At 37.6% G+C, this 17,825-nt stretch overlaps 1 long non-coding RNA gene across 1 annotated transcript; it reads left to right on the forward strand.

Moving 5' to 3' along the window:
• The first annotated feature begins 1,344 nt into the window (after positions 1-1,344).
• On the forward strand, positions 1,345-17,591 carry Gm41050. Its single transcript, XR_873898.1, has 4 exons — positions 1,345-1,410; positions 1,647-1,766; positions 3,121-3,169; positions 17,388-17,591. It is a non-coding gene; the product is annotated as a predicted gene, 41050 (long non-coding RNA).
• The last annotated feature ends 234 nt before the right edge of the window (positions 17,592-17,825 follow it).

Here is a 17,825-nt window from a genome sequence, read left to right on the forward strand (position 1 = left end):
TTAATACAGTTCCTCAGGTTGTGGTGACCCCCAACCATAAAATAATTTCATTGCTACTCCATAACTAATTTTGCTGCTCTTGTGTAATATTTTTATTAATGTTTGTACAAGTAAAACAAAACAATCTACAAACAGAAGTATAGACTAGAATATAAAATATGAAAACTTTTGATTATTTTGCAATATTACACAGTGTTAATTTTCAGTACAACTATTCTTCACCTGCTTAGCTGATCCAAACTGGCTCATCAGATTTGCCTCAGACCATCAAAGGAAATTTCTTCTAAATGTTTGGTATTATGGTTTACTTGAAAAAAAATCATTAATGGACATTGGGCTTATCAAAAAGTATGCCTTTGTAAAGAAAACCTTGTGAAGTAGGAATAATGTCTTAATTTTATCATTCAGAACAGTTGCTCAACATTTAAACATGCTTCACTAATCTTAATGGAGTATTTTGAATTCCTGGAAGGTAAGGTACCTGGGATCTTTACACTTACTGACTAGGATGCAAATTTTAAACCAGCAGATTTTTTAGAGGGATTGCATGCTTGATTCATAGTATGAGGCAAATTGTGGAGAATTAGCTGACTGCTCATCAAATTGTTTTGGTATCAAATTTTCAGGATTCATGGAACTGTAGACTAAGTTCGTTAGACCTGGAGAGAGTAGACGTTCTGGATGCTTTATTTAAATATTTATTGTAATATATTCCACCTATAAGTAAAACACAAAAAGGCACAGACAATTACAAGACAAATGACAGTTTCTGTTCCCTGATTTAAATAACGAAGTCTGTGTATACACTCAAGATGTATCTCTACTTTACATTCATAGAACAAAGATTAACCATATTTGCCCCTTTTTTTATTTTATCCATAGTGGACCGCTTTCATTATTTGTTCTCACAAGCATGTGCACTACTGAAGGTTATTAACAGGACCAAGAAAGCAGAAGAATGACAGGTTCATCCTCTTCATACTTACTGTGGTTGAATGGACCAAGAAAATAATGAGGTGTAAAATTCAAACTCATACATTAGGGGAGTCATATTGCCACATGGAACAAAGCTTATATGGTAAAATAATACATGAATTTACTTAAATTTTGCCTATGAATGGAAAGGTTTAATTATGATTCAATAGTTCTAATCCAGAGACAACACTTTCACTTCTAATAAATAGCCTACTAAACACAAAAAAGCGGAGTGTGAAATTAGGGAATAATAATATTTAAACATGCATACATAAAACAAAGCAAAGCAAAACAAAACAAAATCTAGCAATTCCTATAGTTCTTGCCTATACTTGTTTTGGTTTGAATTATTTTTTACTATGCCTTACAGTGTGGGAGACACACAGAAGATATGGAAGTTCTCCAGAGAACATATGGAAAGTGACTGGATCTCTGGTATGTGGACATTACTAGACTAGATGCTCTCTTGTCTGGGTAAAGAAAGCAATTGCAAAAGAGATCATGTGAAGGCCTTGTCTGTATGATTGTGTTCTTTGCCATGCAAGACCTTTTTTCATGAAATCTCGTTTATTAATTGTTGATAATAGTGCTTATGCTAATGGTATTCTCTTCACAAAGTCTTTTCCTGTACCAATGAATTTAAGGCTTTTCCAAACTTTCTCTTCTACCAGGTCTAATGTATGCCAAAGTTTTTGATCCATTTGGAGTTGCGTTTTATATAGGATGATAAGTATGGGTATATTTAAACTCTACGTACAGCCATCCGGTTTGACCAGCATCATTTGTTGAAGGTATTGTCTCTTTTGGTGTGTATGTCTGACTTCTTTATCAACAACCAGATGTCCATGGATATATGGATTTATGTCTTGGCCTTTAATTTGATTATATTATCAACATGCCTGAGTCAAAAAACAAAACAAAACATGTTTTGTGCTAATACCATGCTGCTGTTGTTACTATAACTCTGTCCTACAATTTGAGGTTGTGGAAGCTGATATCTACCTCCTGCAGTTCTTTTATTATTCAGCATTATTTTAGCTATCCTGTTTTGTTATTGTTGCTGTTTGTCTATATGAATTTGAGAGTTGAGAATTGGCCATTCAAGATCTATGAAGAATTGTGTTGTAATTTTGAAGGGGATTGCACTGAATATGGATATTGCCTTTGATAAGATGGCCATGTTTACTATGTTAATCGTCTGGTCCATGTAGCTTGATATCTATCTATATGTATCTCTTGACATCAAGTTTTAGGTAACAAAAGTGAATGACTTAGAAAGACTTGCTTTTAGCACTTCTTCTGTGTTGAATAACAAAGCAAGGATCAAGCACTAACAAATAGTTTTCTATGCAATGCTACCTTGATTTCTCTTGGCCATGCAGGGTGATGAGAGAGGAGATGTGTGTCATGAGATAGAGTCCAATGAAAATAAATTAAGAAGGAAGGAAGGGAATCCAAGTGAGAAAACAAGAGTACAACTGTGTTTCCAAGAATTCCATGGAGATAATTTTCTTCCTTTATTGAACACACTGAGCATTTTTGGGCCAGAAATTATTTTTGATCTTATCTTATTCTATGGGAAAACTATCTTGATCATACTTGTATGTGCAGACATGAAGGATGACTTTACTCAAACGTTGAAAGACTTTCATATTCATCACAAACTCTCCCCACTCTGATGCTAATATAATTGTAGTTTTTAATAATTTAAACTTTATATGTTATTTTTAAAATAGTATTGAATTAACAACCTTGAGATTAATTTCAGGTAATAACCCTTGAGAAAACTTTTTTTTAGCATAACTTCCATGCACACATTATTTATTCATTATTCAACAACCCTGTCACTTATCTCCATTGGCATTATAAACAGGAAGCATGACATGATAGTTAGAACTATGAATTTGGATTGGATCACCTGGATTTGAACCCTGGTTATATTATTTGTAGCTCTAGTCATGTGAGGTTGAACATATTTCCTTAGCTTCAAGGAGATTTTGCCATCAGCAAAATCAGAATAATACTAACAGTGTTGTTGAAGGATTAACTTGGTCAATATGTTAAAATTTGAAACATATAGAACAGTACCTGTTTTAAAAATAGATATAATAACAATTAACTATTATTATTTTTTTCATTTCTCAGACGATGTAACTGAGGCTTGGAGAAGCAATTTACTTAAGATCATAGAATGGTAGGTAAGAGAACTGGGTTTCATATCCAGATTATCATAGAGACCTTGACCTTGAATGTTGACTTCACTGTAGACAGATTTCTGGTCCAAATAAATATATTACATATCATGTCTGCTTAACTATGAGGTCTGGCCTTGTCAGTGCTGCTCTTTAGGATCCCCTTGCTCTCTTCCACTAAGTCCCAGCAAGTGGGAGAGAAATCTCACAGTAGAGATATGTATATGTTCTCTCTCTCTCTCTCTCTCTCTCTCTCTCTCTCTCTCTCTCTCTGTCTGTTTGTCTCTGTCTCTCTGTCTCTCTTTCTATGCTGGTTGTTTACTTTTGTATAGTAATTTTGTTTGATCAATAAACTAAGAACAGCTATTCTTTTGTTGGAATATAGTCTCGGGAATAGAAAAGGAATAATTTGGCTTTTCAGTGCAATTGCAAACAAAGAAGGAAGTGGATTCAGCAAACACAGCTTGAATTTTTGTCCTGAGGTCTCTGTTGGATCTTTCCATTCTTCTTTCAAACTGGAGCTAAATAGCCTTTGAATCTCAGACAGTGGAGTCATCAGTTCAAATCTTTGTATGTCTGATAGAGAGAAAACAGCATTTAGAATATTTTCTGTTAAGTTTAAAGATTTTATTACCTTGTCTGGATTTTCACAGTTCCTCTCTGTGGAGTTTAGGTAATTTCTTGGTCCACCAGAGTTAGAAATTCTCAAAGTACATTACCTTTATATCAGGTCTTGAGTTGTTTCAGATTCCCATTATGTACTCACAGCCTAGAATCTTTATGCAGAAAGGATTGTCTCATTAAAGTCACAGTTTTGATAGTTTATTATTCTTGGTCATTTTTGAAGATTATATAAGGTTTATTAAGGTTGTCGGATTAGCATATACATATACTGTATTTTACGTTCTTTTGAGAAATGAGGAAACTAACACCATTAGAATAAATTGTCCAAGAAAGATGATAGAGACAAGCCTTTCTTCTTGACAGTCTGCCCTGCATTTGCCTATGGAATGTATTCCAGATAGCTGCCAGCCGGTCTTCAATTTGTATTGCTTTCAAATCAATATCATTACCTCTGGTTAGTGGACTGGCATGCGTTATTGTCAAAAAGATATAAAATGAACTCTGCCTCATCTGTCCTCCTGCCAATGATTGATTTGTGTTGCCAGAAATCTATCAGTCTTCTCTCATTTGGGAGATTGCACCTCTGACTGAATATGAATATAATGTAATTGATCAAATTAGAAGTGACACCTTATGTAGAAGAAATAGAAATGATTTGAAGCTTGCCCTACAGTGTTATTAGCAAATGAGTACTGAGCTATTAGATTGATCAAGGGCTTTTCTTTGCCAAACAGCAACTCTGGGTCAGGTACTTATGTGTAATCTCAGTTTTCCATTTGTGGAAATAGGACAAGCCCTATACTTTTCTTTTCCTCCAGATATTGAGGATTTATTAACACAATAAACATAATATTTATTCACGCTCCACTATTGTATGGAATGGCAGAGAAAGTATAGAATATAATGGAGCTTTAGGATCTTAAATTTTTATTCTTCAAAGTGACTAAGTGATATTCAACAAATAATCCAGTCAAGCTTCAACCTTAGTGTTAGCTATGGTCATCTATTAAGCATTTGATAGATACAGACATCAGATAATATGTGAAACATCTTGTATATACTTTTTCATTTAATCTTTACAAATACCCTAGAAAGGATATACTATATATATATATATATATATATATATATATATATATATATGAGTAAACCAACACTTTCAGTTAGAGAAATTTGCTCAAGGAAGGTGATAGGGACAAGTCTTTCTTCTTGAGATTCTGCCCTGCATTTGCCTATGGAATGTGTTCCAGATAGCTGCCAATTCTTAATTTTATACTGCTAGCAAACCAACATCATTACCTCATTACCTCTGGTCAGTGATAGGAGGGTTTTGAAAATATTACATTTTCCCTTAAAAATTAATTATTTCATAATCTCATATACTTGTTTGATCATATGCACCATATTCTCAAATCTGCCCAGATTCCCTGTTCCCTTTACTGCCAACCCACTGTGTGTCCTTCTTTTTGAAAAAAAAATCTTCAAGATCAATTCATGCTGTCCAAATATTGGATGGGCGGTCTTCCATTAGAAATTTGTCAACTTATCAGGGTCTCTCCCCATACGTATCAATTGTCAATAGATAATAGCTAGGGGTGGGATAGTGTAGCCACCTCACCTCTCTGTTCTGAAATTTGATCTGGCTTAGGCTTGTACAGGTTTTGTGCATACTCATAAGATATGTGTATCTGTCTTGCTGTGTCCAAATAATACTGTTTTCTTATAGTCAATGTACCTCTCTGGATCTTACAATGTTTCTTTCTGTCCATCCTTCTGCATAGATTCCTGAGCCTGGGAGGAAGGGAAAGAGTGTGATATATAGGGTTGAGAATTGAGAATTTTGCAGTTTCTTGTTATCTGAAATAATGCCACCAACATCATGGTGGTAATCATTCACTTTCAGTTGGGTTTAAGCCCAGATGCACAAGATGAAACCCATAGCTTATACCATTATTGGGCTAAGTACTTGTCTCAGTCAGGGTTTCTATTCCTGCACAAACATCATGACCAAGAAGCAAGTTGGGGAGGAAAGGGTTTATTTGGCTTACACTTCCATACTGCTGTTCATCACCAAGGAAGTCAGGACTGGAACTCAAGCAGGTCAGGAAGCAAGAGCTGATTCAGAGGCTATGGAGGGATGTTCTTTACTGGCTTGCCTCCCCTGGCTTGCTCAGCCTGCTCTCTTATAGAACCCAAGACTACCAGCCCAGAGATGGTCCTACCCACAAGGGGCCTTTCCCCCTTGATCACTAATTGAGAAAATGCCTTAGAGTTGGAGCTCATGGAGGCATTTCCTCAACTGAAGCTCCTTTCTCTGTGATAACCCCAGCTGTGTCAAGTTGACACAAAACTAGCCAGTACAATTGACCCCTTGTCAACTTGACACACAAACACATCACTAGTAAGCCTCAACCCTTACATTCTTATTCATCCCCAAGATCTAAATAACTTTAAAAGTCCCACAGTCTTTCCATATTCTTAAATTTTCAATTTCTTTAAAATATCCATCTCTTTTAAAATCCAAAGTCTTTTTACAATTAAAAGTCTCTTAACTGTGGGCTCCACTAAAACAGTTTCTTCCTTCAAGAGGGAAAATATCAGGGCACAGTCACAATCAAAAGCAAAAGTCAATCTCCAACCATCCAATGTCTGGGATTCAACTCACGATCTTCTGGGCTCCTCCAAGGGCTTGGGTCACTTCTCCAGCCAGGCCCTTTGTAGCACACGCGTCATCCTCTAGGCTCCAGATGCCTGTACTCCACTGCTGCTGCTGCTCTTGGTGGTCATCTCATGGTACTGGCATCTCCAAAACACTGCACGACCCCTTCAATCTTGGGCCTTCAATTGCAACTGAGGCTGCACCTTCACCAATGGCCTTCCATGGCCTCTCACAGTGCTGAGCCTCAGCTGCTTTGCGTTACCCCTTCATGCCTTCAAAACCAGTACTACCTGGGTGACCCTTACATATTACCAAGTCCCACTGCAGCAGGAGTACAACCTTGGCCATCTCTGGAACACAGCCTCTTTGTGCTTTCAGAAAACACTTCCCAGAAGATGTCACCTCAATGATGCTGGTCTCTTCTTAATCACCGCTAATTTCTTAGCTCCAGCTAACCAGCATCAATAGTCCCAGTAATGCAAAGTTTTTGCTTTGGTAGTTCTGGTATCTTGTTAATCACAGCTGATTCTTCAGCCACAGCTAACCAGAACTACAGAATCTTCACAATCAAAACAGCAATGGCCCTGAAAAGAGTCTTTAATTTTCCCTCTGAAATTTCACAAACCAGACCTCCATCTTCTGCAGTGTTCTCAACATTATCTTCCAAGCTTCTACACAACATCTGACAGAGCTCTTAACAACAGATGGATCTTCAAGCCCAAAGTTCCAAAGTCCTTCCACAGTCCTCCCCAAAACATGGTCAGGTTGTCACAGGAATACCCCACTCTGCTGGTACCAATTTGTCTCAGTCAGGGTTTCTATTCCTGCACAAACATCATGACCAAGAAGCAAGTTGGGGAGGAAAGGGTTTATTTGGCTTACACTTCCATACTGCTGTTCATCACCAAGGAAGTCAGGACTGGAACTCAAGCAGGTCAGGAAGCAAGAGCTGATTCAGAGGCTATGGAGGGATGTTCTTTACTGGCTTGCCTCCCCTGGCTTGCTCAGCCTGCTCTCTTATAGAACCCAAGACTACCAGCCCAGAGATGGTCCCACCCACAAGGGGCCTTTCCCCCTTGATCACTAATTGAGAAAATGCCTTAGAGTTGGAGCTCATGGAGGCATTTCCTCAACTGAAGCTCCTTTCTCTGTGATAACCCCAGCTGTGTCAAGTTGACACAAAACTAGCCAGTACAGTACTTATGGCTAAATATATCATAGGTCCCAAGGAAGAATTATACTATAATCTCAGAAGTAAATTTTTTAAAAAAGCACTGGAAATTTGAGAGGGATTTCATTGGAAAAAATATATATTACAACACACACACACACACACACACACACACACACAAAGGGTATGTGTGCATGCGGGTACCCATGTATGTGGAGACCAGGGGGAAACTGGTTTTATTCCTCATGTCAACCTGTTCTGACAGGGTCTCTCAATAGAATCTGGGGCTCACTCACTGGCTAGCTGCCACAGACTAGGCTCAATCGCCCCCCCCCAATCCGTGTGAAATTAGGTGTTCTGGCAGGTGGGCATGGAGTTGGCAAGGAAAAAGGTGACAAACAGACACAGACACAAGGGAGTTCTGTATCTGGATGTATTTTTTCAAGCAAACACCAGGCTTTCAATACAGAAGAAAAACAAAAAGGCTAGGTAAACACATCTGTCAAGGTACCCTGGTTCTTACAGGAAACAAAGAAAATGCATACATAAAAAGATAGTAGGAGCCAGGCCTTGTTTACAACTAAGAATAGGAACAACCCCAATTAAGATCAGCTAAACACAGGAGCCAGGTGAATGCTCTGATACAATGCTAGTCTATTGTTAAACCCACCACCAGGGGTTCTTTAGTAAATACCTGATTATGCTATTTCTCTGGGCCTAGTGAAAAAAAACTGCACCAGGGGAATTCTGTTCAACTAACCCTTTCATGAAAAATACTACAACCCACCTATTACCTAGGCCATTGTGTATTCCTGTGTTTGGGTGTGACTCAGCTATTGTCCTATGTAATTACTATGTAGACTAGCCCTGAGCTTTTCTAGCTCTGTTCAAGTAAATTGTAATGCCTAATTAGTTTCACTGTCTCTACTAGAAGTGAATTTGAATGTTACTGAGTAGGTAACATTCTTACCGAATTCCAAGCTCAGGGTCAGCTTCAAGGACTGCCTAGGACATTGGAACACTGGCGAAGGCTTAGCTATATGTCAAAATCAATCCTTAAAGGCACTTATAATAAAACAATACTGAAAGAGAGCACACGGATCCATACCCCAGACTAATGTGGGGACAGGTTTGGGCTATACATGCTATAGGAATGCCAAGGTTCCAGGAGGCTAATTTTCTGTGAAACTCTTTGCCTCATGACTGCTTCCAGGCTTTTAGGCCTACCAAGCAGACTTCACTGGAGTGGATGTAGTAGCTAGGTAATGAGCCCTAAGGGTACTCCTGTCTGTGACTCCCTGAGCACTAGGATTACATGTATCAGCATGCTGAGCTTAATCCACGGATACCAGGGATCTTCTCACCCATAGGCTTCTGGAGAAAGCGCTTTACTAACTTAGCCATTTTCCTGACCTACCCTGGACATTTGTCAAATGAGAATGTTCTAATTTGTCCTACAGAAAGCATACAGAGGCAAGAACTGGAAACACAAATATATTTACATATAGTTCTGGCTTCAAATTTCACTGGGCAAAGATGCCAATCAAAGTTTTATATATATATATATATATATATATATATATATATATATATATATATATACACACACACATACATATTTATATATTTTCTTTATTAGATATTTTCTTCATTTACATTTCAAATGCTATTCCCTTTCCTAGTTTCCTCTCTGAAAATCCCCTATCTCCTCCCACATCCCCCTGTTCCCCAACTGACCCACTCCCTCTTCCTGGCCCTGGAAATTCCCTATACTGGGGCATAGAATCTTCACAAGACCAAGGGCCTCTCCTCCCATTGATGGACAACTAGGCCGTTCTCTCCTACATATGCAGCTCTCTTTGATTGGTGGTTTAGTCCCAGGGAGTTCTGGGGGTACTGGTTAGTTCATATTGTTGTTTGTCCTATAGGGCTACAGACCCCTTCAGCTCCTTGGGTATTACCTCTAACTCCTTCATTGGGGATCCTGTGTTCTGTCCAATAGTGGATGTGAGCATCTACTTCTGTATTTGCCAGACACTAGCAGAGCCTCACAGGAGACAGCTATATCAGGGTCCTGTCAGCAAAATCTTGTTGGCATATGCAATAGTGTCTGGGTTGGGTGGTTGTTTACGTGATGGGTTCCTGGGTGTGGCAGTCTCTGGATGGTCCTTCCTTCAGTCTCAGCTCTGAACTTAGCCTCTGTAACTCCTTCCATGGATATTTTGTTCCTTCTTCTAAGAAGGATCAAAGTATCCACACTTGATTCTTCCTTCTTGAGTTTCACATCTTTTGCAAATTGTATCTTGGGTATTCTGAGTTTCTGGACCAATATCCACTTATCAGTGAGTGCATATCATGTGTGTTCTCTTGTGATTGGATGATTCAGGATGATATTCTCCAGATCCATCCATTTGCCTAAGAATTTCATAATTTCATCGTTTTAATAGATGAGTAGTACTCCATTGTGTAAATGTACCAGATTTTCTTTATCCATTCCTCTGTTGAGGGACATCTGGGTTCTTTCCAGATGCTGGCTATTATAAACAAGGCTTCTATGAACATAGTGGAGCATGTGTCCTTATTACCAGTCAGAACATCTTCTGGGTATATGCTCAGGAGAGGAATTGCTGGATCTTCTGGTAGTACTATGTCCAATTTTCTAAGGAACCGCTAGACTGATTTCCAGAGTGGTTATACAAGCTTGCAGTCCTACCAGCAATGGAGGAGTGTTCCTCTTCCTCCATATCCTCACCAGTATCTGCTGTCACTTGAATTTTTGATCTTAGCCATTCTGACTGGTGTGAGGTAGAATTTCAAGATTGTTTTAATTTGCATTTCCCTGATGATTAAGGATGTTGCACATTTTTTCAGGTGCTTCTCAGCCAATCAGTATTTCTCAGTTGAGAATTCTTTGCTTAGCTTTGTGCCCATTTTTATAGGGTTATTTGGTTTTCTGGAGTCCAAATTCTTAAGTTCTTTATATATATTGGATATTAGTCCTTTATCAGATTTAGGAATGGTAAAGATCTTTTCCCAATGGCCTTTTTGTTTTATTGACAATGTCCTTTGCCTACAAAAGCTTTGCAATTTTATGAGGTCCCATTTGTTGATTCTTGATTTTACAGCACAAGCCATTGATTTTCTGTTCAGGAATTTTCCCCCTGTACCCATATCTTTGAGGCTCTTCCTCACTTTCTCCTCTATAAGTTTCAGTGTCTCTGGTTTTTTGTGGAGTTCCTTGATCCACTTAGACTTGAGCTTTATACAAGGAGATATGAATACTTAACAAAACTGGAAAACTTGGATGAAATGGACAATTTCATAGACAGATACTAGGTACCAAAGTTAAATAAGGATCAGATTAATGATCTAAGCAGCCCCATATACCCTAAAGAAATAGAATCAGTCATTAGTAGTCTCTCAAAAAAAAAAAAAAAAAAAAAAAGCCCAGAACAAGATGGGTTTAGTTCAGACTTCTTTCAGATGTTCAAAGAAGACCTAATTCCAACACTCCTCAAACTATTCCATAAAATAGAAACAGAATGTACTCTACCCAATTCATTCTATGAAGCCACAATTACTCTGATACCTAAACCACACAAAGGCCCAACAAAGAAAGAGAACTTCAGACCAATTTCCCTTATGAATATTGATGCAAAAATACTCAATATCCAAGAATACATCAAAACTATTATCCATCATGATCAAGTAGGCTTCATTCCAGGGATGCAGGGATGGTTTAATATACGGAAATCCATCAACATAATACACTATATATAAACAAACTCAAAGACAAAAACCACATGATCATCTCATTAGATGCTGAGAAAGCATTTGACAAAATCAAACACCCATTCATGATAAAAGTCTTGGAAAAATCAGGAATTCAAGGCCCATACATAAAGATAATCAAAGCAATATACAGCAAACCAGTAGCAAACATCAAACTAAATGGAGAGAAACTTGAAGCAATCCCACTATAATCAGACTCTAGACAATGCTGCCCACTTTCTCCCTATCTATTCAATATAGTACTTGAAGTCCTAGCCAGTGCAATGAGGCAAGAAAAGGAGATCGAGGGAATACAAATTGGAAAAGAAGAAGTTAAAATATCACTATTTGCAGATGATATGGAAGTATATATAAATTACTGCAAAAATTCCACCAGCGAACTCCTAAACCTGATAAACAACTTCAGTTCATTAGTTGGATATAGAATTAACTCCAACAAATCAGTGGCCTTTCTCTACACAAAAGATAAACAGGCTGAGAAAGAAATTAGGGAAACAACACCCTTCACAATAGTCACAATAATATAAAATAACTTGGTGTGACTCTAAGAAAGTGAAAGATCTGTATGATAAGAACTTCAAGTCTCTGAAGAAAGAAATCAAAGAAGATCTCAGAAGATGGAAAGATCTCCCATGCTCATGGACTGGCAGGATTAATATAGTAAAAATGGCTATCTTGCCAAAAGCAATCTACAGATTCAATGCAATCCCCATCAAAATTCCAACTCAATTCTTCACAGAGTTAGAGCAATTTGCAAATTTGTCTGGAGTACAAAAAACTTGGGATCACAAAAATTATTTTCAACAATAAAAGAACCTCTTGTGGAATCACCATCCCTGACCTCAAGCTGTGTTACAGAACAATTGTGATAAAAACTGCCTGGTACTGGTACAGTGACAGACAGGTAGTTCAATAGAATAGAATTGAAGACCTAGAAATGTATCCACACACTTATGGTCACTTGATCTTTGTCAAAGGAGCTAAAACCATCCAGTGGGAAAAAAGTCAGCATTTCCAATCAACGTTTTTTAATAGAAAGGTATGTTATAGCTGCATGCCAGTAGTATAGATGCTGCCTCTTAGAACAACACAAGTGAAAGCCTGCTTGGAGCTCGTGTTTTTAAGGAGTGTAATCTGCCTATAGTAATGGGTTTTCTTAGAGTTCTAAGATTACAAAATGTTCATGTGTTCCATTTAAGAAGATTGCTGAAAAGAACACTGTTTGCCAGACCAGTCAAAGCAACCTTGAGACCAGTTACCCATTACCAATTATTTGCACTTGTTCTTAAGGAAATCTTTTACTCAAAATGCCTCGAACTCAACTGTCCTTGAGCTTCCATTGATACTGTTTCTTTCTTTATTAATCAACCTTCACAATCCAGAATAATCAGGGAGTTTCTTGATTTTTCTTCATTTTTTCCCTATGTAATATTTCACCAGTTACTCTCAGTCTGAGCTGCCAGAGCTGTGCTCCTGGGTCTCACCTCTTACACTGCATAACCACAGTTCATCCTTTTCAAATGAACATTCACATCACAGACACAAAGGTGATTATGGCATCTCCCACCTACAGTCTCATAGTAGTACTGTGTGCTATGGTTCCACAGATTTATCATGAACTAGCCCATCTAAAGTTACCTTCACCTGTTCTCTGCTCTGCTGGCCTGAGTTGTTTTCAGTTGATTCATAGGGTTTTGTTCACTCTCCTCTCTGGGTCTTTATCTTTACTCTTCCCCATATTTGAGACAATATAAATGAACCTGACCAGCTTGTGATCAGAGGCATAGGGATATTTAGTCTTTGGAAAACTGCTCTCTGCAAAGTACTTTCTAACAGGCCATTCATCATTTAGAATGTTGTGGTTGAAAGCACAGAGACCTGTGGTCACTGCCAACATTTATCTTAGCACTGTCTCTTACTTTCCCTATCTTTAACCCAAGCTTAAAAGCAAAACATCTTTCTACAAGTAAAATCGAATGTTTTATATGTTATCTGGCCTGGGAGGGATCAAAAATTAGGAAGATGTGGTCAGTTTCTAGTTTAAATTTTCTATCGATACAGGAACATTTTATGCCTTGCTCAGTGTGGAAAAGCTTGTGAGGTTTGTGAAAATTAAAGAATTAATTAGGCAAATGTACAGTGTGTTGGTCTAATCTGTTGCTATGATTAAATACCCTGACCAAAAGCAAGTTGGGGTGGAAAAGTTTTATTTTGGCTTATATGACCAGATCATAGCCTATCCTTTAAGGAAGCCAAGACAGGAACTAAAAGCAGGGGCTTGAAAAAGAAATCCTGGATGATTGCAGCCTGCGGGCATGCTTTCTGGCTCTCTTGTAGCTCATGCTTAAATAGCGTTCATATACAATCCAGGATAACTTGCCAAAGGATTGGTGCTACTACCTACACCAATTAATGAGTCAATTAATAACTATGACCATTTCTCACAGTTAACCTTACAGGCCAATCTGATTTAAATAATTTCTCAATAAAGGCCTTCTTCAGAGGTGAATTTATGCTGTTTTAATTAGATAAGCAAAGCTAAATAGGACAGGCAGCAAAGCTTAGAGTCATGGAAGATGAAAGGAACTAAAAGCAAGGTGCCAATACAAACTTACATAGGAATGAGTTTTGTTACTAATTTTTAAAATTATTTACAAAATAATGAGTTTAATTTTATTATGTATTATCTTCAAATATGTGTATTTTTTACTTTGCTTATGTTATGCAATTATATCCTCTCTCCCACTTCCTGACAATTTGAAGTAACCCTGAAATGATATGCAGTCTTCATGTTATAAATATTCTATTTATTCAAATAATTATATTTATATATATATTGCATAAGAGAGACAACATGATATTTGTCTTTGTTTATTCCTATTATTCTCTACCCACCTCCTGCCTACCTCTGAAATGTCTTCTTCATATCTCAAATGGCCCTCTTTCTAATTTTGTGCTCTGTGTGTGGCACATGTGCACATATACACATTTAAATCTATATTTTGCACATAAGATAAAATGTTTTTCACAAGTTTGGCTTATGTCAGCAAACATGATTATCCAAAGTTTGACCCATTTGCTTTCCATAACACAATATTCTTTGTGGCTGAATAATAATATTTTTAATATATGCCCTATATTCAAAACCTATTCTTCTAATAGTGGGCATCTAGGTTGATACCACATCTTGGCTATTATGAATCATGCTGCAACAGACAAGGATCTGGCATCTCTTTGTTGTGCTGTTTTAGATTCCTTTAGGTATTAATCCAGGAGTAGTATTGCAGGACCAAATGATAACTTCATTTATAGTTTTTTTTTTTTTAAGAATAAGTTGTATCCTGCTGGAAATATAAAGGATATTTTCACATTATTGATGAAATTGAAGCTCAGAAATCCTAAATATCCTTTTCCTCATACTGTAGTAAGAAATAGTAAAACTGAAACATTTAATTGGTTTGGAAGAATGTGGACATTTCAGAACACTTTGGATCCTTCCTCTGAAGGTTCTCTCTGTCAACACTGTGACAATGTGTTGATGTCTTGTGAAATAATGTGCCATATCTGAGAGCACAGGGAGAGGTGACTCTAGAAATGACATTTTATCCAAGAGATCAGTGGTAGGAAGGCAACAAGGGATGCTTGTCTATAGCTTTGTGCCTCTGAAGGTTGTCAGCCATGCTTTGCCAGGGTGAAAGGCCTTGCTGATCTGCCCTAATAGTTCTCCTGAGAAAGTCCTTTTTAAGGTACTGACTTCTGCAGAACAAATTTAGTGTCATATGGACAATAATAGTGGCATCTGGTGGAAAAGTGGAGACCCTGGCTGGGGCAAATAGTAAATAAGAAATGGCAAGGTCATTGGCTAGATCCAGAGAATAGATTGTCCTTAAAAACCCCCCTTTCACAGCCTCCAACGAACAGGGGTTATAAAGAAGAAAGAAAACTTCTTAGGAAAGGAAGTGTCATGTGGGGATCTAGCATGTAAAGCAGTTTGGTTTGATAATGGTTAAGTGGTTGTCAAATTCAGAAGTAGGCACAGGCAGAGATCTCTGGAGTGTATACATTATCTAAGACTTCATTAGCATGGCACAGGATAGGATGCTGGTTTTTGACTTATCCCTTTGTTAGTTATTTTTAACCAAACTTTCTAATATGTACAAGGAAATTGATACATATGGAATGAAGCTATCAAACCAAATGATTGACTCACCTACTGCCCGACCAACTCAATTGGCCAACTGGCCAATAACAAATCAAACTTTAAATGCCCCTGATGAGCATGACTGCTTTGTTATCTGTCAGATATTTGACTCTATTCACTGTGCTTTCTTGAGATTATTAAGGCTTGTCTTATAAAATGTATACTTCCTACATCTTGGGATGGAGAAAAGATTGCCATTTCTGTATCCAAAGGTTGGTGTTTGCCAAAGTAAATTAAATGTAAGATGTGCAAGAATAAGCCAATAGGAGCACGGGGGCTAATATATTGAATGGTGAAGCATAAATAATGAAAAGTGTAATAGAAAAGTTGGAGACTGAATATAACTGAGAAGCCCTCTGAAAAGCATTCTGGTGGAATTAAAAGATGAACATACATAAGAAATTCTGAGAGAACAGTTGGCAGATTGAAATATCTCACTGAACCTAATAGGAAAAATTGATGAAATTGAAGCCAGACGCTCTATGTCCTGAAATATTAAGAGTTAAGAACACATAAAAAAATCAAGTTTCTTAAAGAAAAGTGTAGGCTGCCTATAAAAAGTAAATTTAGATTACCATTTGTCTTCTTAGTAGTGATAGAAGGCACTTTAGTATGAGAATTTAAGCATATTAAAGAAAAGAACTTTGAATTCAGAATTTCATATCTAGCAAAATATTAAAGTAATACAGTAAATAGATGCATAAATTAGACCCCTGAGGGCCTATGATCCACAGCAAATTCCCTGGAAATATACTTAGAGGAAATATTCTGAGTGCCAGGGAAACAAATCGAGATTGATTTTAGATATCCATGGAAGTAAATAACTTGGCACATTTTTGACCCCCTAATAAAGCAAGGATGCCTCTTAGTCTTTGCCCCAGCAATCATATTTCTGGGAATTTACTCAAGAGAAATGGAAGTGTACTTTTTACATCCCCCACCCACATTGGCCTTATTGCTAATAGCCAAACACAAATTGGCAGATGTCTAACAGGTAAATAGGTAATTTTCTGTTTAATCACAGAACAGAATTCTACAGCAATTGAGCTGTCTACTGTTGCCTGGTGCTATTTGGATAAATCTCAAAAATATTATGTGGAGCTAAGAGACTAGACATAATTGGGTCCTTTTTATGCTATATTGTAGAAGAGTGAAAATGTAAACAACAATGAAGAAGTAGCAATGAAGAACTAGAATTAGGGATTGTCTTGAATGAGGTTGAGATAGTAGTTTAATAAGTTTGGAAATATTACACCCTAGAATACTTTATAGATATAGTGCTTGGATTAAGAATAAATGGAAATTTTTAGAACATGGTCTTGACTAAGTAAGCATTATTAAAGATACTAAAGAATGAAAGGTTATGCAGGTAGAGTTTAAGGAGGAAATTACTTGCATTTCTGTGTTTATGCAACAGTGTTAAGCTCATGCTTAGAGTTGGTCTCTGCCAACAGAGTTGTGTTTAAAGCAGGCTTGACAAGCATATCATTAAAGGTATATTCTCAAGTTTTGTAGAGGTTTAACTCTTTCATTCATCTAGCTATAATACCAAGAATACATTACTACAGTATGTGCCAATATGGTTCTATATAATCATTCAGAGAAAGGTCTTAATGAGTCATATGGTGGTTTGAATGAGGATGGATCTCACAGGCTCACACATTTAGGATTAGGTGGTATGGGATTTTGGATGAAGTTTGTAACTAGAGGTTTCAAAAGCCCATATTAGACTCAGTCTCTGACTCTTTCTCTGTCTTTCTCTCTCTGTCACAGATGAAAAATATCATGTCTACTGCTTGAGCACCATGACTACCTGCCTCCCTCTCCTTTGTTGGGCATTTCAGCTAATCTCATCCCGATTGGGTCCTGGGAACCTCTTAGATTTTTTTGTCATCTGGGATTTGCTGGTGGCTACCACCAGTTCCCCATCCTCCATTGCTACACACCTCTGTTCAAATTCGTGACACTCTGTATATCATCCCCACCTCCTCCCACAACTGATCCTGCCCCACTTTCCCCCTCCCCCATATTTTGCTCCCAAGTCCCTCCCACCCTCTAACTTTCTGTCTAAAGGAAATAGAGAGACTGAAGGAAGGGCCATCCAGAGACTGCCCCAGCTGGTGATCCATTCCATATACAGAGACCAAACCCAGACACTATTGCTGATACCAAGAAGTGCTTACTGACAGGAGCCTGTTATAGCTGTTTCCT

Source organism: Mus musculus, chromosome 13 (assembly GCF_000001635.26).
Source record: "Mus musculus strain C57BL/6J chromosome 13, GRCm38.p6 C57BL/6J".
Classification (NCBI taxonomy): domain Eukaryota; kingdom Metazoa; phylum Chordata; class Mammalia; order Rodentia; family Muridae; genus Mus; species Mus musculus.